Source organism: Pongo pygmaeus, chromosome 19, assembly GCF_028885625.2.
Source record: "Pongo pygmaeus isolate AG05252 chromosome 19, NHGRI_mPonPyg2-v2.0_pri, whole genome shotgun sequence".
Taxonomy (NCBI): domain Eukaryota; kingdom Metazoa; phylum Chordata; class Mammalia; order Primates; family Hominidae; genus Pongo; species Pongo pygmaeus.
This window is the reverse complement of record NC_072392.2, coordinates 17,819,015-17,838,629: the sequence shown is the minus strand read 5'-3', so window position 1 is coordinate 17,838,629 and position 19,615 is coordinate 17,819,015. Positions and strand designations below refer to the sequence as shown.

Here is a 19,615-nt window from a genome sequence, read left to right as displayed (position 1 = left end):
AACCGGGGGCAGGAGAAGTAGCGAGAAAGGGAAAAGAAAAAAATATGGAACAAGAAAGTGGGACATGTGACAGAATCCAATCTGTTAACATGACAAAACAGCAGATTCAACATCCCCAAAATGAAAGCAAAGGACCTTCGTATAAGGCAAAGAAAACCTCAAACAACACGGAAGAATCTACATACCCAGCCACGCCGCTTTCTTTCATTAAAATTTTAAAGAAAACCACTCAGACAGCGCTCTCTCTCTCATCCACCAAGAAAGAAACAAGAACGATCGCCAATAGAACCAGCTTTACACTCAAACATAACTCAACAACTCCTCCTCGTGGCTTCCAACGTTCTACACGTCCCGAAAAACTCCCCCAACAAAAAACTATACAAATGATTCCTGAAAATATAGTTTTAACTCTCTGCTCCCAGCCTCTACTGGGTCTAAATATGCCGCACACTTTGAATTGATGGCGAGATAATTTCGCTCTTTCTGATTCCATTGGGAAATAAACAGGAAAATAGACTGGCAATAACATCTTTTCGAATACTATCACTTAACAACAACTTTTAACGTTTTAAGTGGAAACGTAATTTTAAAAAATTGTTTTAATTTAAAAAGTTTAAAAAACAGGCATGCTTAATTAGCATAATACAGAATGACAGCCAATCACAACCTGAGTTTTTAAAGCGGGAAGTGTTTGCTCCTGGTGTGCTGCGCCAGCCTGTAATCCGGTAATCCCAGCGTTTTGAGAGCCCACGCCCAGGCCCAGTCGGGAGGATCCTTTGTTCTATGAGTTCGAGATCAGCCTAGGCAATCTAGCCTAGGGATCTTGCCTCTACCAAGGGAAAAAAGGAAAAAATAAATAAAAAATGAGCTGGGTGTGGTGGCACCGCCTATAGTCCCAGCTACTCCGGAGGCTGAAGCGAGATGATTGCTTGAGCCAGGGAAGCTGGCTGAGTCCGAAGCTGCAGTGCGCTTTGATCGACAGAGTGAGATCTTGACTCTTAAAATAATTTTTTTAGGGAGGATGGTATAAAATAGACATAAAATGTACCTTTTTTTTTTTGAGATGCAGTCTCACTCTGTCTCCCAGACTGGAGTTTGCAGTGGCGCGATCTCGGCTCACTGCAACCTCCACCTCCGGGGTTCAAGCAATTCTCCTGCCTCAGCCGCCCGAGCAGGTGGGACTGCAGGTGTGCACCACCACGCCTAGCTAATTTTTGTATTTTTAATAGAGACGGAGCTTAACCATGTTGGCCAGGATGGTCTCTATCTGTTGACCTCGTGATCTGCCCGCCTTGGCCTCCCAAGGTGCTGGGATTACAGGCTTGAGCCACCATGCCCGGCAAAGTGTATCATTTTAACCATTTTTCACATATACAATTCAGTGGCATTAAGTACATTCATGTAACCAATGGTAAGTAACCATCGCCATTATTTATCTCCAGAACTTTTTCGACATCCCAAACTGAAACTCTGTACCCATAAAACAAACTTCCCTTTCCTCCCTCTGCCTAGACCCTTTAACCACTACTCTACTTTCTGTCTCTATGAATTTGATTCTTGCAGTTATCTCTATAAGTGGAAACATGCAATATTGTCCTTTTGTATCTGGTTTATTTCACTTAGAATTATGTTTTCAGGCCGGGTGCGGTGGCTCACGCTTATAATCCCATTTCGGGAGGTCGAGGTGGTCAGATTACCTGAGGTTGGGAGTTCGAGACTAGCCTGACCAACATGGAGAAACTCTGTCTCTACTAAAAACACAAAATTAGCCGGGCGTGGTGGCGTATGCCTGTAATCCCAGCTACTTGGGAGGCTGAGGCAGGAGAATCACTTGAACCCGGGAGGCGGAGGTTGCGGTGAGCTGAGATCACACCACTGCACTCCAGCCTGGCAAAAGAGCGAGACTCCATGTCAAAAAAAAAAAAAAAAAAAAAAAAAGAAAAAGAAAAAAAAAAAAGAAAACAGCTGGGTGTGGTGGCTCATGCCTGTAGTCTCACCACTTTGAGAGGCCTAGGCGGGTGGTTCCCTTGAGCCCAGGAGTTCAAGACCAGCCTGGGCAATGTAGTGAAACCCTCTCCCTACAAAAAACAAAACAAAACAAAACAAAAAAACCCAAAAATTAGCCGGGTGTGATGGCATGTGCCTGTAGTCCCAGCTACTCAGGAGGCTGATGTGGAAGGATCACCTGAGCCCTGGAGGTCAAGGCTGCAGTGAGCTGTCATGAATCATTGCACTCCAGCCTGAAAAAGGAGTGAAATTCTGCAACATGTTACAACATGAACTTTGAAAACATAATTCCCTTTTTTTTTTTGTGATGGAGTTTTGCTCTTGTTGCCCAGGTTGGAGTGCAATGGCACAATCTCGGCTCCGCAGCTGCTGGCCCGGGTGCTAAAGCTAAGCCCCTCACTGCCCGGGGCCGGCGGGCCGCTCCGAGTGCGGGGCCCACCGAGCAGGCGCCCACCCAGAACTCGCGCTGGCCCGCGAGCGCCACGCGCAGCCCCGGTTCCCGCCCGCGCCTTTCCCTCCTCACTTCCCCCAAGCACAGGGAGAGGGCTTCGGTCCCAGAGAGGGGCCCCCACGGCGCAGCGGCAGGCTGAAGGGCTCCCCAAGTGCGGCCAGAGCGGACGCCGAGGCGGAGAAGGCGCCGAGAGCGAGCGAGGGCTGCTGGCAGGTTGTCACCTCTCACCTTCACACCAGTTGTATGAGAGTTCCGATTCCTCCTTATTTTTGCTAACTCTTGGTGTGATCAGTCATTTTAATTTTATTCATTCTAGTCAATGTAGTGCTGTAGTGTCTCATTTTGGTTTTAATTTGCATTTTCACATTGAGTAATAAGATTGAGCATCTCTTCATGTGCCTGTTTTCCACCTGCACATCTTGTTTGCTCAAGTGTCTATTGAAACCTTTTGTCTATTGTGTTAGTTTCCTACTGCTGTTGTAACAACTTTCTACAAATTTAGTGGCTTAAAGCAGCACATATTTTATAACAATCAAGCAGTTTAGTCAGTTACCTTAATGAAAAGCTAGAAAATGGCTGGGCACAGTAGCTCACACCTGTAGCCCTAGCTACTCTGGAGGCTGAGGTGGGAGGATCATCTGAGCCTGGGAGGTCGAGGCTACAGTGAGCTGTGATCATGTCACTGCAGTCCAGCCTGGGCGACAGAGCAAGACCCTGTCTCAAAAAAAAAAAAAAAAAATTGGAAAGAGAGAGACTGGTGGGGAAAGAAAAGGAAGGAAGGAACGAGGAATGGAGGAAAGAGTAGAACAAACAGGGGTCTGAGGTAAGTTTATACTTAGGGGGCCTCCCAAAGTATAAACTTTGAGAGCCGTCTCTACTAAAAATACAAAAATTAGCTGGGCGTGGTGGTGCATGCCTGTAATCCCAGCTACTCAGGAAACTGAGGCAGGAGAATTGCTTGAACCCTGGGGGTGGAGGTTGCAGTGAGTGGAGATCACACCTCTCCACTCCAGCTTGGGCGGCTACACGAGACTCCGTCTTAAAAAAAAAAAAAAAAGAAAAACCTAGCCTCAGCCAAGACCTAGCCCAGATAGTAAATTAGCAGGGCTGGGAGTTTCTGTCATATCAGCAGTCAGATGTCTTAAAACAAGAATCTACCCACAGTATATACATCTTGTATCTTTGCCATAACCTTCTTTTCACTTTATGTTAAAAAACAGAATCCCCTCTCCCTCTCCCTCTCCCTCTCCCTCTCCCTCTCCCTCTCCCTCTCCCTCTCCCTCTCCCTCTCCCTCTCCCTCTCCCTCTCCCTCTCCCTCTCCCTCTCCCTCTCCCCTCTTTTTTCGGTCTCCCTCTCCTTCTTTTTTCGGTCTCCCTCTGTTGCCGAAGCTGGACTGTACTGCCGGGATCTCGGCTTGCTGCAACCTCCCTGCCTCGGGCTCCTGTGACTCTCCTGCCTTGGCCTGCCGAGTGCCTGGGATTGCAGGCGCGCGCCGCCACGCCTGAATGGTTTTTGTATTTTTGGTGGAGACGGGGTTTCGCCGTGTTGACCGGGCTGGTCTCCAGCTCCTGGCCTCGAGTGATCTGCCTGCCTCGGCCTCCCGAGGTGCTGGGATTGCAGACGGAGTCTCGCTAACTCAATGCTCAATGGTGCTCAGGCTGGAGTGCAGTGGTGTGATCTCGGCTCTCTGCAACCTCCACCTACCAGCCTCCTGCCTTGGCCTCTTAAAGTGCTAAGATTACAGCCTCTGCCCCACCGCCACCCCGTCTAGGAAGTGAGGAGCGTCTCTGCCTGGCCGCCCATCGTCTGGGATGTGAGGAGCCCCTCTGCCCGGCCGCCCTATCTGGGAAGTGAGGAGCGCCTCTGCCCAGCCGCCCATCATCTGGGATGTGAGGAGCGCCTCTGCCCGGCTGCCACCCCGTCTGGGAGGAAGTGAGGAGCGCCTCTGCCCGGCTGCCCCGTCTGGGAGATGAGGAGCACCTCTGCCCGGCCGCCCCGTCTGGGAGGAAGTGAGGAGCGCCTCTGCCCTGTTGCCCTATCTGGGAAGTGAGGAGCGCCTCTGCCTGGCCGCCACCCCGTCTGGGAAGTGAGGAGCGCCTCTGCCCGGCTGCCACCCCATATGGGAAGTGAGGAGCGCCTCTGCCCAGCCGCCCCTTCTGGGAGGTGAGGAGCGCCTCTGCCCAGCCGCCCCGTCTGGGAGGTGAGGAGCGCTTCTGCCCGGCCGCCCCGTCTGGGAGGTGAGGAGCGCCTCTGCCTGGCCGCCACCCCGTCTGGGAGGAAGTGAGGAGCACCTCTGCCCGGCTGCCCCATCTGGGAAGTGAGGAGCGCCTCTGCCCGGCTGCCACCCCCTATGGGAAGTGAGGAGCGCCTCTGCCCGGCCGCCCACTCTGGGAAGTGAGGAGCGCCTCTGCCCGGCCGCCCACTCTGGGAAGTGAGGAGCGCCTCTGCCCGGCCGCCCACTCTGGGAGGTGAGGAGTGCCTCTGCCCGGCCGCCCCGTCTGGGAGGTGAGGAGCGCCTCTGCCTGGCCGCCACCCCGTCTGGGAGGAAGTGAGGAGCACCTCTGCCCGGCCGCCCACTCTGGGAGGTGAGGAGCGCCTCTGCCTGGCCACTCCGTCTGGGAAGGGAGGAGCGCCTCTGCCCGGCCACCCCGTCTGGGAGGTGAGGAGCGCCTCTGCCCGGCTGCCACCCCGTCTGGGAGGAAGTGAGGAGCACCTCTGCCCGGCTGCCCCATCTGGGAAGTGAGGAGCGCCTCTGCCCGGCCGCCACCCCATATGGGAAGTGAGGAGCGCCTCTGCCTGACCACTCCGTCTGGGAGGTGAGGAGCGCCTCTGCCCGGCCGCCCCGTCTGGAGGTGAGGAGTGCCTCTGCCCGGCCGTCACCCCGTCTGGGAGGAAGTGAGGAGCACCTCTGCCCGGCTGCCCCGTCTGGGAGATGAGGAGCACCTCTGCCCGGCCGCCCCGTCTGGGAGATGAGGAGCACCTCTGCCCAGCCGCCCCGTCTGGGAGGTGAGGAGTGCCTCTGCCCGGCTGCCACCCCGTCTGGGAGGAAGTGAGGAGCACCTCTGCCCGGCCGCCCCCTCTGGGAAGTGAGGAGCGCCTCTGCCTGGCCGCCACCCCGTCTGGGAGGAAGTGAGGAGCGCCTCTGCCTGGCTGCCCCATCTGGGAAGGGAGGAGCACCTCTGCCCGGCCGCCACACCATCTGGGAAGTGAGGAGCGCCTCTGCCTGGCTGCCCCATCTGGGAAGGGAGGAGCACCTCTGCCCGGCCGCCACACCGTCTGGGAAGTGAGGAGCGCCTCTGCCTGGCTGCCCCATCTGGGAAGGGAGGAGCACCTCTGCCCAGCCGCCACACCGTCTGGGAAGTGAGGAGCGCCTCTGCCTGGTCGCCCCGTCTAGGAGGTGAGGAGCGCCTCTGCCCGGCCGCCCAGTCTGGGAAGTGAGGAGCGCCTCTGCCCGGCCGCCCTGTCTGGGAGGTGAGGAGCGCCTCTGCCTGGCCGCCACCCCATCTGGGAGGAAGTGAGGAGCGTCTCTGCCCGGCCGCCCCGTCTGGGAAGTGAGGAGCGCCTCTGCCCGGCCGCCCCCTCTGGGAAGTGAGGAGCGCCTCTGCTCGGCCGCCCCCTCTGGGAAGTGAGGAGCGCCTCTGCTCGGCCGCCCCGTCGAGGAAGTGAGGAGCGCCTCTGCCCGGCCGCCCCGTCTGGGAGGTGAGGAGCGCCTCTGCCCGGCTGCCACCCGGTCTGGGAGGAACTGAGGAGCGCCTCTGCCCGGGCGGCCCCGTCGGGGAAGTGAGGAGCGCCTCTGCCCGGCCGCCCCGTCTGGGAGGAGAGGAGCGCCTCTGCCCGGGCGGCCCCGTCTGGGAAGCGAGGGGCGCCTCTGCCCAGCCGCCCTGTCTGGGAGGTGAGGAGCGCCTCTGCCCGGCTGCCCTGTCTGGGAGGTGTACCCAACAGCTCCGAAGAGACAGCGACCATCGGGAGCGGGCCATGAGGATGATGGCGGTTTTGTTGAAGAGAAGGGGAGGAAGTGTGGGGAAAGGAAGGAGAGATCAGATTGTTGCTGTGTCTGTGTAGAAAGGGGTGGGCATAGGAGACTCCATTTTGTTCTGACTAGGAGAAATTCTTCTGCCTTGGGATGCTGTTGATCTATGGCCTTTCCCCCAGCCCCCTGCTCTCTGAAACATGTGCTGTGTCAACTCAGGGTTAAATGGATTAAGGGTGGTGCAAGATGTGCTTTGTTAAACAGATGCTTGAAGGCAGCATGCTCTTTAAGAGTCATCACCACTCCCTAATCTCAAGTACTCAGGGGCACAAACACTGCAGAAGGCCGCAGGGTCCTCTGCCTAGGAAAACCAGAGACCTTTGTTCATGTGTTTATCTCCTGACCTTCTCTCCACTATTATCCTATGACCCTGCCATATCCCCCTCTCCGAGAAACACCCAAGAATGATCAATAAATACTTCAGAAATTAAAAAATAAATAAATAAATAAATAAATAAACTATAAACTATGAAAAAAAAAAAATACAAAAAAGCCGGGCGTGGTGGCGGGCGCCTGTGGTCCCAGCTACTCGGGAGGCTGAGGCAGGAGAATGGCGTGAACCTGGGAGGTGGAGCTTGCAGTGAGCCGAGATCGCACCACTGCACTCCAGCCTAGGCGACAGAGCGAGACTCCATCTCAAAAAAAAAAAAAAAAAAAAAAAAGAAGGTACTTTGTAATATTCTCCCTGCCCTTGAGAACGTAATTTGTATGCCTATCCCAAACCTATAAGAACTAATGATAATCCCACCACCCTTTGCTGACTCCCTTTTCGGACTCAGCCCACCTGCACCCAGGTGAAATAAACAGCCTTGTTGCTCACAAAAAAAAAAAAAAACAAAAAAAACAGAATCCCAGCACTTTGGGAGGCTGAGGTGGGAGGATTGCTTGAGCCCAGGAGTTTGAGGCTGCAGTGAACTGTGATAGCACCATTGCACCCTGGTCTGGGTGACAGAGCGAGACCCTGTCTCCAAAAAACTGAAGAAAAACCTGTCACGCTGCTGACCAATAATAGAGGCTCCCAAAGTGTAAACTGGCCTCAGATCCCTGTTTGTTATTCCCGCTACTCTGCCCACTCTGCCCCCACCCCGTTCTGAGACTGGACCATGCTATGAAGGAAGGCTCCTCAGTTACAGCCTCCCCCAGCCCGTCAGCCACGCTGCCGAGGACACGGGAAAGAATAAGAAGCCAGAGGGAGGCGGTTGCTTGCGGGAGGTTTAGTGTAAAGGAAATAGGAATGGTAATGGGAAATTGAAGAAAGCAGTTAAAAAGCCATCATTCAAGAATGACACCCCTGATGCCGCCGTGGACCGAGGCATCTGCCAGAGTGGATATGAAAAGGCAATTAACATTTTCAGGAGTGGCCTTCTGTGGTGTAATCTTGTTGTAGTGAGATTGCAAGGAAGAGACACAAAGTTTCCAGTCATGATCACAAGAATAGTATTTCCTGCTGGAGTGATTTTTTGGTTTGTTTTTATGAACATCCTGGATTAGTTTGCAAAACATTTTGTATTTGAGGAAACCCACTCGTTTTGCCTGAAGAGTTATATTCATTCATCGTTAAATCTATAAAATTACAAATATAAATATGTGACTGATTTATACTCTTCACAAAATATTGTGTGTCTAGACCTAATTGTCATAGACTTGTTCTCTCAGAATTAGGAAGCCAAAAAAATAAGAAAAAAAAAAAAAAACTGGTGAAAGTCAGATGGTTCATCGTCTTTTTGAAAAACCAGTAGCCGTGTGCATTTTACTTAAAATAACTTTCATTTTACTTCACCAAAGTACTCCATGGTAGGTTATGTCTTTCCCTCTCTCTCTGCCTCTCTTCTCCCCATACACACCACACACACACACACACAGACACACACACACACACACACACCTTTTAGATTCAAGGGGTGCATGTGCAGGTTTGTTACAGTGGTATATTGCGTGATGCTGAGGTTTGGGGTACAGTTGATTCCATCACCCAGGTAGTGAGCATAGTACCCAATAGTTAGCTTTTCAGGCCCTGCCCCCTGCCCTTCCTCACCCCTTTTGGAGTCCCCAGTGTCTATTGTTCCTATCTTTGTGTCTCTGTGTACTCAATATTAAGCTCCCATTTATAAATGAGAAAGCGTGGTAAGGTTTTCTATTCCTGCATTGGTCAGTTAGAATAATGGCCTCCACCAGGCACGGTGGCTCACGCCTGTAATCCCAGCACATTGGGAGGCCCAGGTGAGTGGATCACGAGGTCAGGAGATCAAGACCATCCTGGCCAACATAGTGAAACCCCTTTGCTACTAAAAATACAAAAAAATTAGCCAGGCGTGGTGGCGGGTGCCTGTAGTCCCAGCTACTCGGGAGGCTGAGGCAGGAAAATGGTGTGAACCTGGGAGGCGGAGCTTGCAGTGAGCCAAAATCACACCACTGCACTCCAGTCTGGGTGACACAGTGAGACTCCATCTCAAAAAAAAAAAAAAAAAAAGAATAATGGCCTCCAGCAGTGTCCATCCTGCCATTCTGCTGCAGAGGACATGGTTTCCTTCTCTTTATGGCTGTGTAGTATTCCATGGTGCATATGTACCATATTTTCTTTATCCATTCCACCATTGATGGGCATCTAGGTTGATTCCATAATTTTGCTCTTGTGAATAATGTGATGAATATACAAATGCATGTCTGTTTTTGGTAGAATTTTCCTTTGAGTACATACCCAGTAATAAGATTGCTGGGTTAACTCTGTTTGAGTTTCTTTGAGAAATCTCGAAACTGCTTCCCACAGTGGCTGAACTAATTTACATTCCCAATAGTGTATAAGTGTTCCCTTTTCTCCACAGCCTCACCAGCAGCTGTTATTTTTTGACTTTTTAATAGTAGCCATTCTGACTGGTGTGAGATGGTATGGTATCTCAATGAAGTTTTGATTTGCATTTCTCTAATGATTAGTGATGATCAGAATTGTTTGTATGTTTGTTGGCCACTTGTATGTCCTCTTTTGAGAAGTGTCTGTTCATGTTCTTTGCCCATTTGTTAATGGGGTTGTTTTTTGCTTGTTGATTTAAGTTTAGTTTATCAATTCTGGATATTAGATACACAGTTTGCAAATATTTTCTCTCATTCTGAAAGTTGTCTGTTTACTCTATTGATAGTTTCTTTTGCTGTGCAGAAGCTCTTTAGTTTAAGTAGATCCCACTCGTCAATTTTTGGTTTTGTTGCAGTTGCTTTTGGAGACTTAGCCAAAAATTCTTTGGCAAGGCCAATGTCAAGAATGGTATTTCCTAGGTTTTATTCTAGGATTTTTATATTTTGAGGTCTTCCATTTAAATCTTCAGTTAATTTTTAGGCTGGGTGTGGTGGCTCACACCTGTAATCCCAGCACTTTGGGAGGCCGAGGCGGGCAGATCACGAGGTCAAGAGATCGAGACCATCCTGCCTAACATGGTGAAACCTCACCTCTACTAAAAATACAAAAAAAAAATTAGCCAGGCATGGTGGCGCACACCTGTAGTTGCAGCTACTTGGGAGGCTGAGGCAGGAGAATGGCGTGAACCTGGGAGGCAGAGCTTGCAGTAAGCCGAGATCACGCCAATGCACTCCAGCCTGGGGGACAGAGCGAGACTCCATTTCAAAAAACAAACAAAAAAAAAAGAAAGAAAATATTTTTGTATAGCTATATAATTTGTGTGGTTTTTGGTTTGAGACAGGGTCTCACTGTCACCCAGACTAAGGGGCAGTGGCGCAATCACGGCTCACTCTAGCCTTGACCTCTTGAGCTCTAGAGATCCTCCCAGCTCACTCAGGAGGACGTCAGTCCTCCAGGCAGACATCAGGTCCCAGGTGGACCCTGAACTCAAGGTGTATACCAGGCCCCAAGTTGACAAGCAGGCCCCAGATGAACACCAAGGCCCTAAGTGGACAGCAGGCCCATGTTGAACACCAGACTCATGTGGACATTTGGCCACAGGTAGACACCATGCCTTAGTTAGATACATAGGCTCCAGGTGGACATTAGACCCAAGGTACACGGCCAGGCCCCAGGTGATCACCAGACCCCAGGTGGACACAAGGCCTTAGGTGAACAACAAGACCCAGTAGGCCATCAGACCCCAGCTGGATACAGTCCCCAGGTGAACACAAGGTCCCAAAAGGGACATAGGCCCAAGGCAGACATCAGGCCCTAGGTGAACATCAGGCCTGAGGACATCTGGCCCCTGGTGAACATCAGGCACAGGTGTCCAAACAGGCCCTGGGTGGACATAATGGTGTATAGGTAAGGAGTTGACCTGTGGGGAGGGTGAGCAGTCAGCAGCCCAGTGGAGTCCTGAGTAGGTCTTACGGAAGGAGGGGGCCGAGGGGACAGAACCTTAAAGAAGCGACCTCACTTCCTTGATGACACACACGAACAGAACTTAGAACTCTGGTAACCAGGCGCCCATATCCTAGGGTCAGCCCATAACCAGCTCACTTGGTGGGAGACGCTCAAGAGAGCAAGATGTTCTTGTGTTGCTTCCCCACTTTGAGAGGTTGCTGCTTCAGGAATGGCGGGAGTGAGAGCCTTTTCTGACGATGCCGAAGAAGGCTCATCCCTCACCCCAGATGCCTGTGGCCCTTTGTAAGAAGGCGCACCCAGGTACCACAGGGCAGCCCGGGGCAGGCCCTAGCAGGCCAGGCCACACCAGAGATCCCATTGGGGCTGCATCTGCACATTGTCCCTGTCCAGGAGGAGATTCAGGAGCCCATGGAGGCACAGACACATGGTGAGGTGGCTGCAGCCTGGAAGACTTTGCAGGGGCGGTGCTTTTGGGCTGGAATTCCTTTGAATTCAGTGAGGTTGTCTCTGTGTTTGGAAATTCCAGTGGAAAGTGACTGATGCTGGTGACCCTTTCTCCTTTTTCAGCTCCTGGTCTATATGCAGAAATAGGAGCACTTGCAGCACCAGCTGTAGAGCCAGAGCCGGCATGGGAAGAGCCCCCTCCAGAGAGAGCACTGGAGCTGGAGGGAGCTCCAGCCAAGGACCAGCCCAGCCAGGAGCTGCCTGAAATCATGGAACCTACTGTAGCCACTGGCCTTAACCCTGGAGCTGAAAGCATGGCTGGAGAGAGAAGCGAGAGGGAGGGGGTGACAAGCACAGCCCCAGCCAGCAGCTCCCATGCTGCCCCTAGTCCTGGGCATGGTGGCAAACATGCAGGCAGAGACCAGGGCATTCAGACTGGACTCTTCTCCCTTGCTGGAGAGAGGCTTCTCTCATTCACTAGAACCACAGCCCTGCTGCTTCAGGTCCTGTTTATTGTGCTAATGCTGGTGGGGATCTATCTGTGTGCAGGAGGTGTGCAAGAGCATTAAAAGAAGGCTGGGAAGAAGAGTTCCAGCAGTTCCTCCTGCTCTCAGACGCAATCTCCTCCTCCAGGCATGGATATGTGTCTGCAACTGGGTATCCAGGCTGTTTGCCCCTAATGTGCTGCCCCGAACGGGCTCTTAACAGGTGGGCAGGGGGTGAAGGGACCAGGAGGTGGCTCCAAAGGGTACAGCAAGCAAAGCTTTAAAAGACAGCCCTTGTGCCCCAGGCTCTCCATGCCACCACCTGCCCTAGCATTTATTAATAGTGTTAGAATTACAAGTTTATGAAATGAAATATAAATAAAGTTTGATTTCTGAAACTTCTCACCTTTTTGAACTCCCTAATATTAGATGGTGTTTTTGAGGCTATCCTGAAAATCTCTGAAAGTTGTGTCTTTTGTTGTGGTTGTTTGTGTGACTGAATTACCATCAAGTCAACTGTTATTTGGAAACCTTTCAGGTATGGCTTTTAGAAGACCTTGACCCACTCTTGCCTGTTTTGACTCTCTGGTTTATTGTGGAAAGAGGGATGATGTAGGCTCATGCCTCCGGCAGATCAATCACCTTTTGCCATCAAGGATTTGGCCTCAGAGTTTCCAAGAATTATGTGTGCAAGTTGACATGCTGGTACTTTAGCTAATCTGGGTGTCAAAACAGAATGCCATAGACTAGGTACCATAGAAAATTGATTTCTTACAGTTCTGGAGATGGTAAAATCCAAAGTCAAATGGTCAGCAGATTCCGTGTCTGCAGAGGGCTGTCTTCCTGGTTCATAGACAGCCATCTTTTTACTGTGTCTTTACATGACAGAAGGGATGAGGGAGCTCTCTGCAGTCCCTTTGATAGGGGCAGCAATTCCATTCATGAGGTCCCTGCCTTCATGAACTTAATCACCTTCCAAGGCCCCACCCCCAAATACCATCACATAGAATTCAACACATGAATTTGAGGAGGACAATAACATTTGCTTTACAGAATCAGGTCACCCCGAGCCATATGCACTCACAGGAAATCTATAATCTTCTATTAAGTATTTGCTGGTCCCCTCTGGGGATTGTCTAAACAAAATTGTCTAAACAAAAATTTAGACAATTTTTGTTTTCTTTAAGAAAAATGATCTTTCATGTGATCCATGGTTTATTCATAGAAAAGCACTGTGAGTTCACATACTTGCTAAAAAGAAGGGCAACTGTGATACAAAAATGAGAGTGACCTCCCTCTCTCTCTCTCACTCTCACTCTCTCTCTTTTTAACCAACCCATTGGGCTGAGACATTGTAGGCACCCTTGGCTGGGCAGTAGGACTTGAGTAGCCACAAATGGCAAATACAACTTCTTGGTCAGTTTGGAGTAGAAAAGGTGACAGTTTGTCAACAAAAGAAAAAGTAAAGCAGATGGAAAAGTTCTTAGTTCGCATTCTAGCTATACCACCCCTTCTTTATCAAACCCCACCCCCAACTCAGGATCTAACACATAAAAGAGTAAACACGAAGGCACTGGTAAGCAACTGACTCTTCTGAATGTCCTTGCTGTCTCCTCCAACAATTCCAGGCTGAGCATAGGGGTCGGGAAGGTAGCAGGAACATGATACACTGTGGAGGGCAGCCAGGGCTAAGACAGGGCTGCTCACTAGGGCTAGAAATTAGGAAGGGAGAGGCTAAGTGCAGACCAGCCCTAGCTTCCAAGTCAGCAAGCAATGAGACTGTGACAAAAGCAGGCAGAGGAAGCTTGACATAGAAAGGCAGGGGAAGAAAGCAGGTACGGGGCGAGAAGGGAACTGTGCAGCGAAAGCAGCCAATCTGATGGCAGAGGGAGACTGGTGCTTAGAAGCTTGTTTGGTGACAGGGAATGAACAGAGGAGGCACAGAGATGGGGAACAAACATTTAACTAGTGAGAGAGATTTAAGACGAATGGGAAGAGAAATCTCGCAAAAAGGGCACATTCATGCAGATCCTCAAAGATGAACACGCAGTCATCCCTACATGTAGAAATACGCTCAGTTACACATATAAAAACACAGATGCATGGAGAGCAAGCATAAACACAGACACATATTTCTACACATGCACTCATGTGTGCCCAGATACACACACACTATACATGCAAAACATGACGGCATTTACACATAGATATGCACCCTCACATGTACGCAAATGTTACATCCTCACACAGAGACCCACAGTCCAGTGTGCACATATCCACACAGGTACACAGCCATAGAACTGACATACATACACATCAACATATAATGTGCACATACAGACAGGCATGCGCAGATATATCTATGCACATAGACACATGGACTCAGTCATACAGATACACACACTCTCTAACACAAAGGTGACCAGTGTCGATGAATATTGTGAGCTCCGTGGCTTCCCAGACCTTCATCTTTTCCCTGCACTTGTTTCAAAGGTGCTCAGCAGACTCCTGGTGAGGCTGTGTGAGGCAGGGGCAGGAGCTTCAGAGTCCTCACAGCTTTGTGAGGCAAAAGTCTGAGTCCAGTCCTGGCCTCTGCCGCTCACCCACCACTGGGCTATTAATGCCCTGTCTGTAGGTGAGAGATTCTGCATAGACTAGTCTTGGGATTTTTTCTAACTGGCCATTTTTCTCCTTGGCACACCTACTATCCCACTGGTAACGGCATACACTCTGCAAGGGAAACCTGAGAAATGGTTGTGAGTCTCCTCAGACAATAAGCATATCCTCCCACCCACAGCTACCTCAGGGGCCCATCAAATCAGAACCAGGATTATAAATACTTATGACTTTACAGTAATTGGCAACACATATACTATAGTTTTTACAGTACCATAAATGCATCTATTTCTCTGGTTAAGCAATCTCTGAGATGGAACAGTGTTCTGTGTTTGCCAAGGAAGACAGGGCCAATGCCCAAGACACGCAGGACATAGGGGCAGAAGGTGGCATATCGTGGGGGTTTCTGGTTGATTTGCAGGGCCTAATTCCTCCATCGACAGTGGGCTGTAGTGAGAAGCTTGCCAAGGTATACATTTCGACTAGAATTGGACTCTCCCCATCCTTAGCCCTGTGATCCTTTGGCCTTAGCCACAGGTGCTCAGAGTCCTCTCAGAGTGGACAAATGTTTCAGTGTTTTTGGCCTGACCTGATACTCCCTGGGGATCCAGGCTGCCTGGACGGTGAGCTGTCTGCTTTCTCAGCCAAAGGGCTCTTGAACCAGCAGCATCAGCTTTTTCTTGCCTTTGTAGATCTGTTTGTGGTTGCTGATGAACAGGGCAAATTGCAAGTAGCCATCCTAGGGCAGCAGGAGGGTCGCCCAAGCCTTGCTTAGAAACTCAATGAACTGTCCATACTGGCAATGGCTGATGTGTGTTAGGTGTAGTGTGTTGATGTAAGCATTGCATCGGCAACTTGCTCAATGGAGCTCTGTCAGTGGAGATGAGCTTTCCAGAGCTGCGGTGGCCTGGGGTGCCAGCCAGGCCAGGTGCAGTCACCGTGCAGCCTTGCACACAGGATGTCTGAAAGCACCATGGCAATGTGCACTCTTCACCACCAGGGGGATGAGAACTGCCAGCTCATTCTTGCCCAGAGAGTGGCTGAGGGCACAAACCCAGAGCACATCATTGATGGCTGGGTGGGTATCCTGGTTATGAGCCAGGTTAAGATGGCTCATGGCCAATGAGGCCAGCTTGAAGGCGCAGAGCGCGTAGCCACAGAGCTCCACGTAGCAGGCAATGGTGAACAGCTGTGAATGGGTCATGCCACCGGCAGCAGCCTCAGTGGCAATCTGGCAGGCTGCCTCAAAGGCAATGTGGTCTTTCTCACAGAGTGTAAGGGCTGACAGGGCACAGCTCTGTGGATGCTTCATAGCACACTGCAGGGCCAGTGTGCAAGCACAGCTAGCCAGTTCCTCCCGCTGTGGATAGTCAAGACTGAGGCACAGGATAGTGGTGTGGGATATGGCTGTGGCAGCTACAATACTAGCAGCCTCAGTAGGGATGAAGAGTGTGTACCAGCTCTGCAAGATGCTCCCTGGGGCCCGCACACCTGTCAGGGAGAGCCTGAGCTCAGCCGTGGCCATCTGGATCCTGATTCAGGTCAGCCCAGATTACTGTGTGGGGTTTGAACTTGGCCTGCAGAGATGAGTTCTCCCTCCTCCTCGGCAACCTTGAGATGATCTGAGGCAAACCAGGGCAAGGGAAGCATCCCAGATGGCCAAACCTTGTTTGGGGTCTCTTCCTATCCCTTCCTTCCTCAGGTCAGAGGGTTGAAGGTTTCTGCAGTTGCTCTTAGCCCCTCACAAGGATGGAGTAGTAGAGCCTGGGGTTTCCTTGCCCCGAGGCCAGGGTTGCAGATCTGCCAGGGGTTCTAGCTGAAGTGAGGCCTCTCAGGGTAGAGTCTTGTGCTGGGGCTTTGGGCTTTAGAAAGTGTCCTGAGCCTCCAAGGTGTCTGGGGTTTCTCACAAGCATGGACAGGGACGGGGACAAAACCACCAGGCCCACTACCTCCCAAGGGCACACTTGAGTATTGGCAGCTGAAAATTCATTCTCTTAGACATGTCTCTGATGAGAGGGTCAAAGTGCTGCTGACATCAGCATATGGTTGGTTTAAGCAGTGAGGACAGAACTTGGGCTGGCTGAACAGAGGCCATCTTCTCCCACCAGCAGCCCCATCCTTTCTTAGACCATCAGGAATAGGAATATGAGAGCTCCAAGGATTCGTTGTTCTGTCCTAAGAGTAGGGTATAGAAACTCCTTTCCCGTGGGAGTAGAGGGAGGTGGGCGATACCCACTTCTGTAGCACAGGTCACCAACCATTGTACCATCTCTCCACATCTCGAGTTAAGGGATGATAAGGTCATCTCATCACCTGTAACCCAGATTCCAGGGCCACGTTGAGCAGGGTGCTGTCAGTACTACTGTTAGTGGGAGTAGCAATCTTGAACGCATTTTGGGAAGAATGAATGTGCTTCCGCATTGCTTCCAGAATTGTTCAGAGCCTCAAAGTGTCTCCTTTGGCAGCAGTCAGCATGGTGGAGGCCAGTTTCCACCGCTGTGATTCCAAGTGTCCAAGCCTGAACCAGGGAGGATAATGGCTGGGCACCAGAGACACCATACGGTGAGTGAGGGACGTGTCAGCTGCACAACATGAATTTTCTAAAACAGGTAACCTTATGACACATAAGCCTAATTTACAGGTGGGGTCTGGATCGTGAGACAGCAGAGCTGAGAACAAATACTTGGCAGAGATATGCATGGAAACGCTCTCTCGGTGGATGACTTCTCCCAGATCCCTGAAATGGCCCCCTTCCAGCAGCAAGATGCACTATTTTTAGAATGTTTGCACTGGGTCATCATCCAATTGCAGCTCTTGGAGTTGACTGAGGAGCTGCTCCTCATTATGGCACACCTTGTCCTGTGCACCTGATGCAGCTTCCAGGGCCAATGACAAGTAGGACTCACTGCTGTTTGGGGAGCTTACAGCCACAGGTACATGTTGGTACACGGGGGGTCTGCTTTCATTCATATCTAGATAGCCGTCATGATTCAGGAGGCAGGTCTCAGTCAAAGTGAGAAACAGGCAGCCGATGGGATCCAGGGGGTGGCCCACCCAGCCTTCCAGGTTTGTGATGGTTGTGGTTCCTCTCTGCAGCACTTCTTTCTTCTGATGCTTGTAGATTTTCAGGTGCCACCACTGCTGAACCTCAGAGTATTAATAATGGCCACTGTGAGTCTGAGGGCCTCTTTTGGATAACCATGGGAATGTGGGGCATCAACTCGAACACAGGCTGTGGCACCTGCTCAAACCACAGTGGCTGGCCTTGGGAATTAAAGAGTAGTCTTGGCCAGGTGTGGTGGCTCATGCCTGTAATCCCAGCATTTTGGGAGGCCGAGGTGGGCGGATCATGAGGTCAGGAGATCAAGACCATGCTGGCCAACATGGAGAAACCCCGTCTTTACTGAAAATACAAAAAATTTAGCTGGGCGTGGTGACGGGCCCCTGTAGTTCCAGCTACTTGGGAGGCTGAGGCAAGAGAATGGCGTGAACCCGGGAAGTGGAGCTTGCAGTGAGCTGAGATCGTTCCACTGCACTCCAGCCTGGGTGACAAAGCGAGACTCTGTCTCAAAAAAAAAAAAAAAAATTAGCTGGGCATGGCGGCATGTGCCTGTAATCCCAGCTATTCGGGAGGCTGAGGCAAGAGAATTGCTTGAACCTGGGAGGTGGAGGTTGCAGTGAGCCCATATCGTGCCACTGCACTCCAGCCTGGCAACAGAGCTACTAGACTCTGTCTCAAAAAAAAAAAAATTGCGCAGATCCCTGAAAATATGATTATATACATTTTCTTTTTTGTTTTGTTTTGGCTTGGTTTTTTGAGACGAAGTTTCGCTCTTGTGCCCAGCCTGGAGCAGTGGTGCGTTCTCGGCTCACTGCAACATCTGCCTCCGGGGTTCAAGCCATTCTCCCACCTCAGCCTTTCAACCAAGTAGCTACTTTTTTTTTTTTTGAGATGGAGCTTCACTCTTGTCACCCAGGCTGGAGTGCAATGGTAAGTTCTCGGCTCACTGCAACATCCGACTTCAGGCTTCAAGCGATTATCCCACCTCAGCCTCCCGAGTAGCTGGGATTACAGGCTCCCACCAGCAAGCTCGGCTAATTTTTTTGTATTTTTAGTAGAGACGAGGTTTCATGATGTTAGCAAGGCTGGTCTCAAACTCCTGACCTCAAGTGATCCGCCTGCCTCGGCCTCCCAAAGTGCTTGGATTGCAAGCATGAGCCACCATGCCCAGCCTGATTATATACATTTTCAATAAACATATATGAAAATGGGCTCTGGCATTTTAATAATTAGAAGACCAAAATCAATAAAAATGTAATAACATTACCCACTAACCAGAATATATAAAAGAAAGACTGACAAAATCAGGTGTTGGAAAGGACATCTAATTAGAATGCTCTTAAACTTGTGGTTGGGTTGTATATTAGTCAAAAAAATCTTTGGAATTACAAAAATTGATAAATTGTGTGTATTTGTGGTGTACCACATTATACATATATACACACAGAGACACGCATTGTAGAATAGCTAAATCTGTATATATAGATATATAGCCACAGACATACATTGTAGAATGGCTAAATCAAGCTACCTAGCATATCAGTTAGCTTAGATACTTATCTTTTTTTTTTTAAATTTTTTTATTTTTAGATGGAGTCTCCCTCTGTCACCCAGGCTAGAGTGCAATGGTGCAATCTCCGCTCACTGCAACCTCTGCCTCCCAGGTTCAAGTGATTCTCCTGCCTCAGCCTCCTGAGTGGCTGGGATTACAGGCGCCTGCCACCAGGCTCGGCTAATTTTTGTATTTTTAGTAGAGATGGGGTTTCACCATCTTAGCCAGGCTGGTCTCAAACTCCTGACCTTGTGATGCACCCACCTCGGCCTCCCAAAGTGCTGGGATTACAGGCATGAGCCACTGTGCCTGGCCAATCAATACTTATCTTTTTGTGTGTGTTTGCTGAGAACATTAAAATCTGCTGTCAGCAATTTCAAATATTACCACTTTTTTTTTTTTTTTTTTTTTTTTTGAGACGGAGTCTCACTCTGCCTCCCAGGTTGGAGTGCAGTGGCACGATCTCGGCTCACTGCAAGCTCTGCCTCCCGGGTTCACGCCATTCTCCTGCCTCAGACTTCCAAGTAGCTGGGACTACAGGCGCCCACCACCATGCCCGGCTAATTTTTTGTATTTTTAGTAGAGAAGGGGTTTCACTGTGTTAGCCAGGATGGTCTCGATCTCCTGACCTCGTGATCCACCCGCCTCGGCCT

The 19,615-nt window shown here is 50.6% G+C and overlaps 3 pseudogenes; 1 reads left to right on the top strand and 2 right to left on the bottom strand.

Annotated features, from left to right (window-relative positions):
• Positions 1 to 224: 224 nt before the first annotated feature.
• Positions 225 to 406, bottom strand: LOC129018419 (small nucleolar RNA U3; annotated as a pseudogene).
• Positions 407 to 10,966: 10,560 nt separating this feature from the next.
• Positions 10,967 to 11,953, top strand: LOC129018031 (CMT1A duplicated region transcript 15 protein-like protein; annotated as a pseudogene).
• A 3,036-nt stretch (positions 11,954 to 14,989) lies between these two features.
• On the bottom strand, positions 14,990 to 17,656 carry LOC129017502 (zinc finger SWIM domain-containing protein 5-like; annotated as a pseudogene).
• Between the last annotated feature and the right edge of the window lie 1,959 nt (positions 17,657 to 19,615).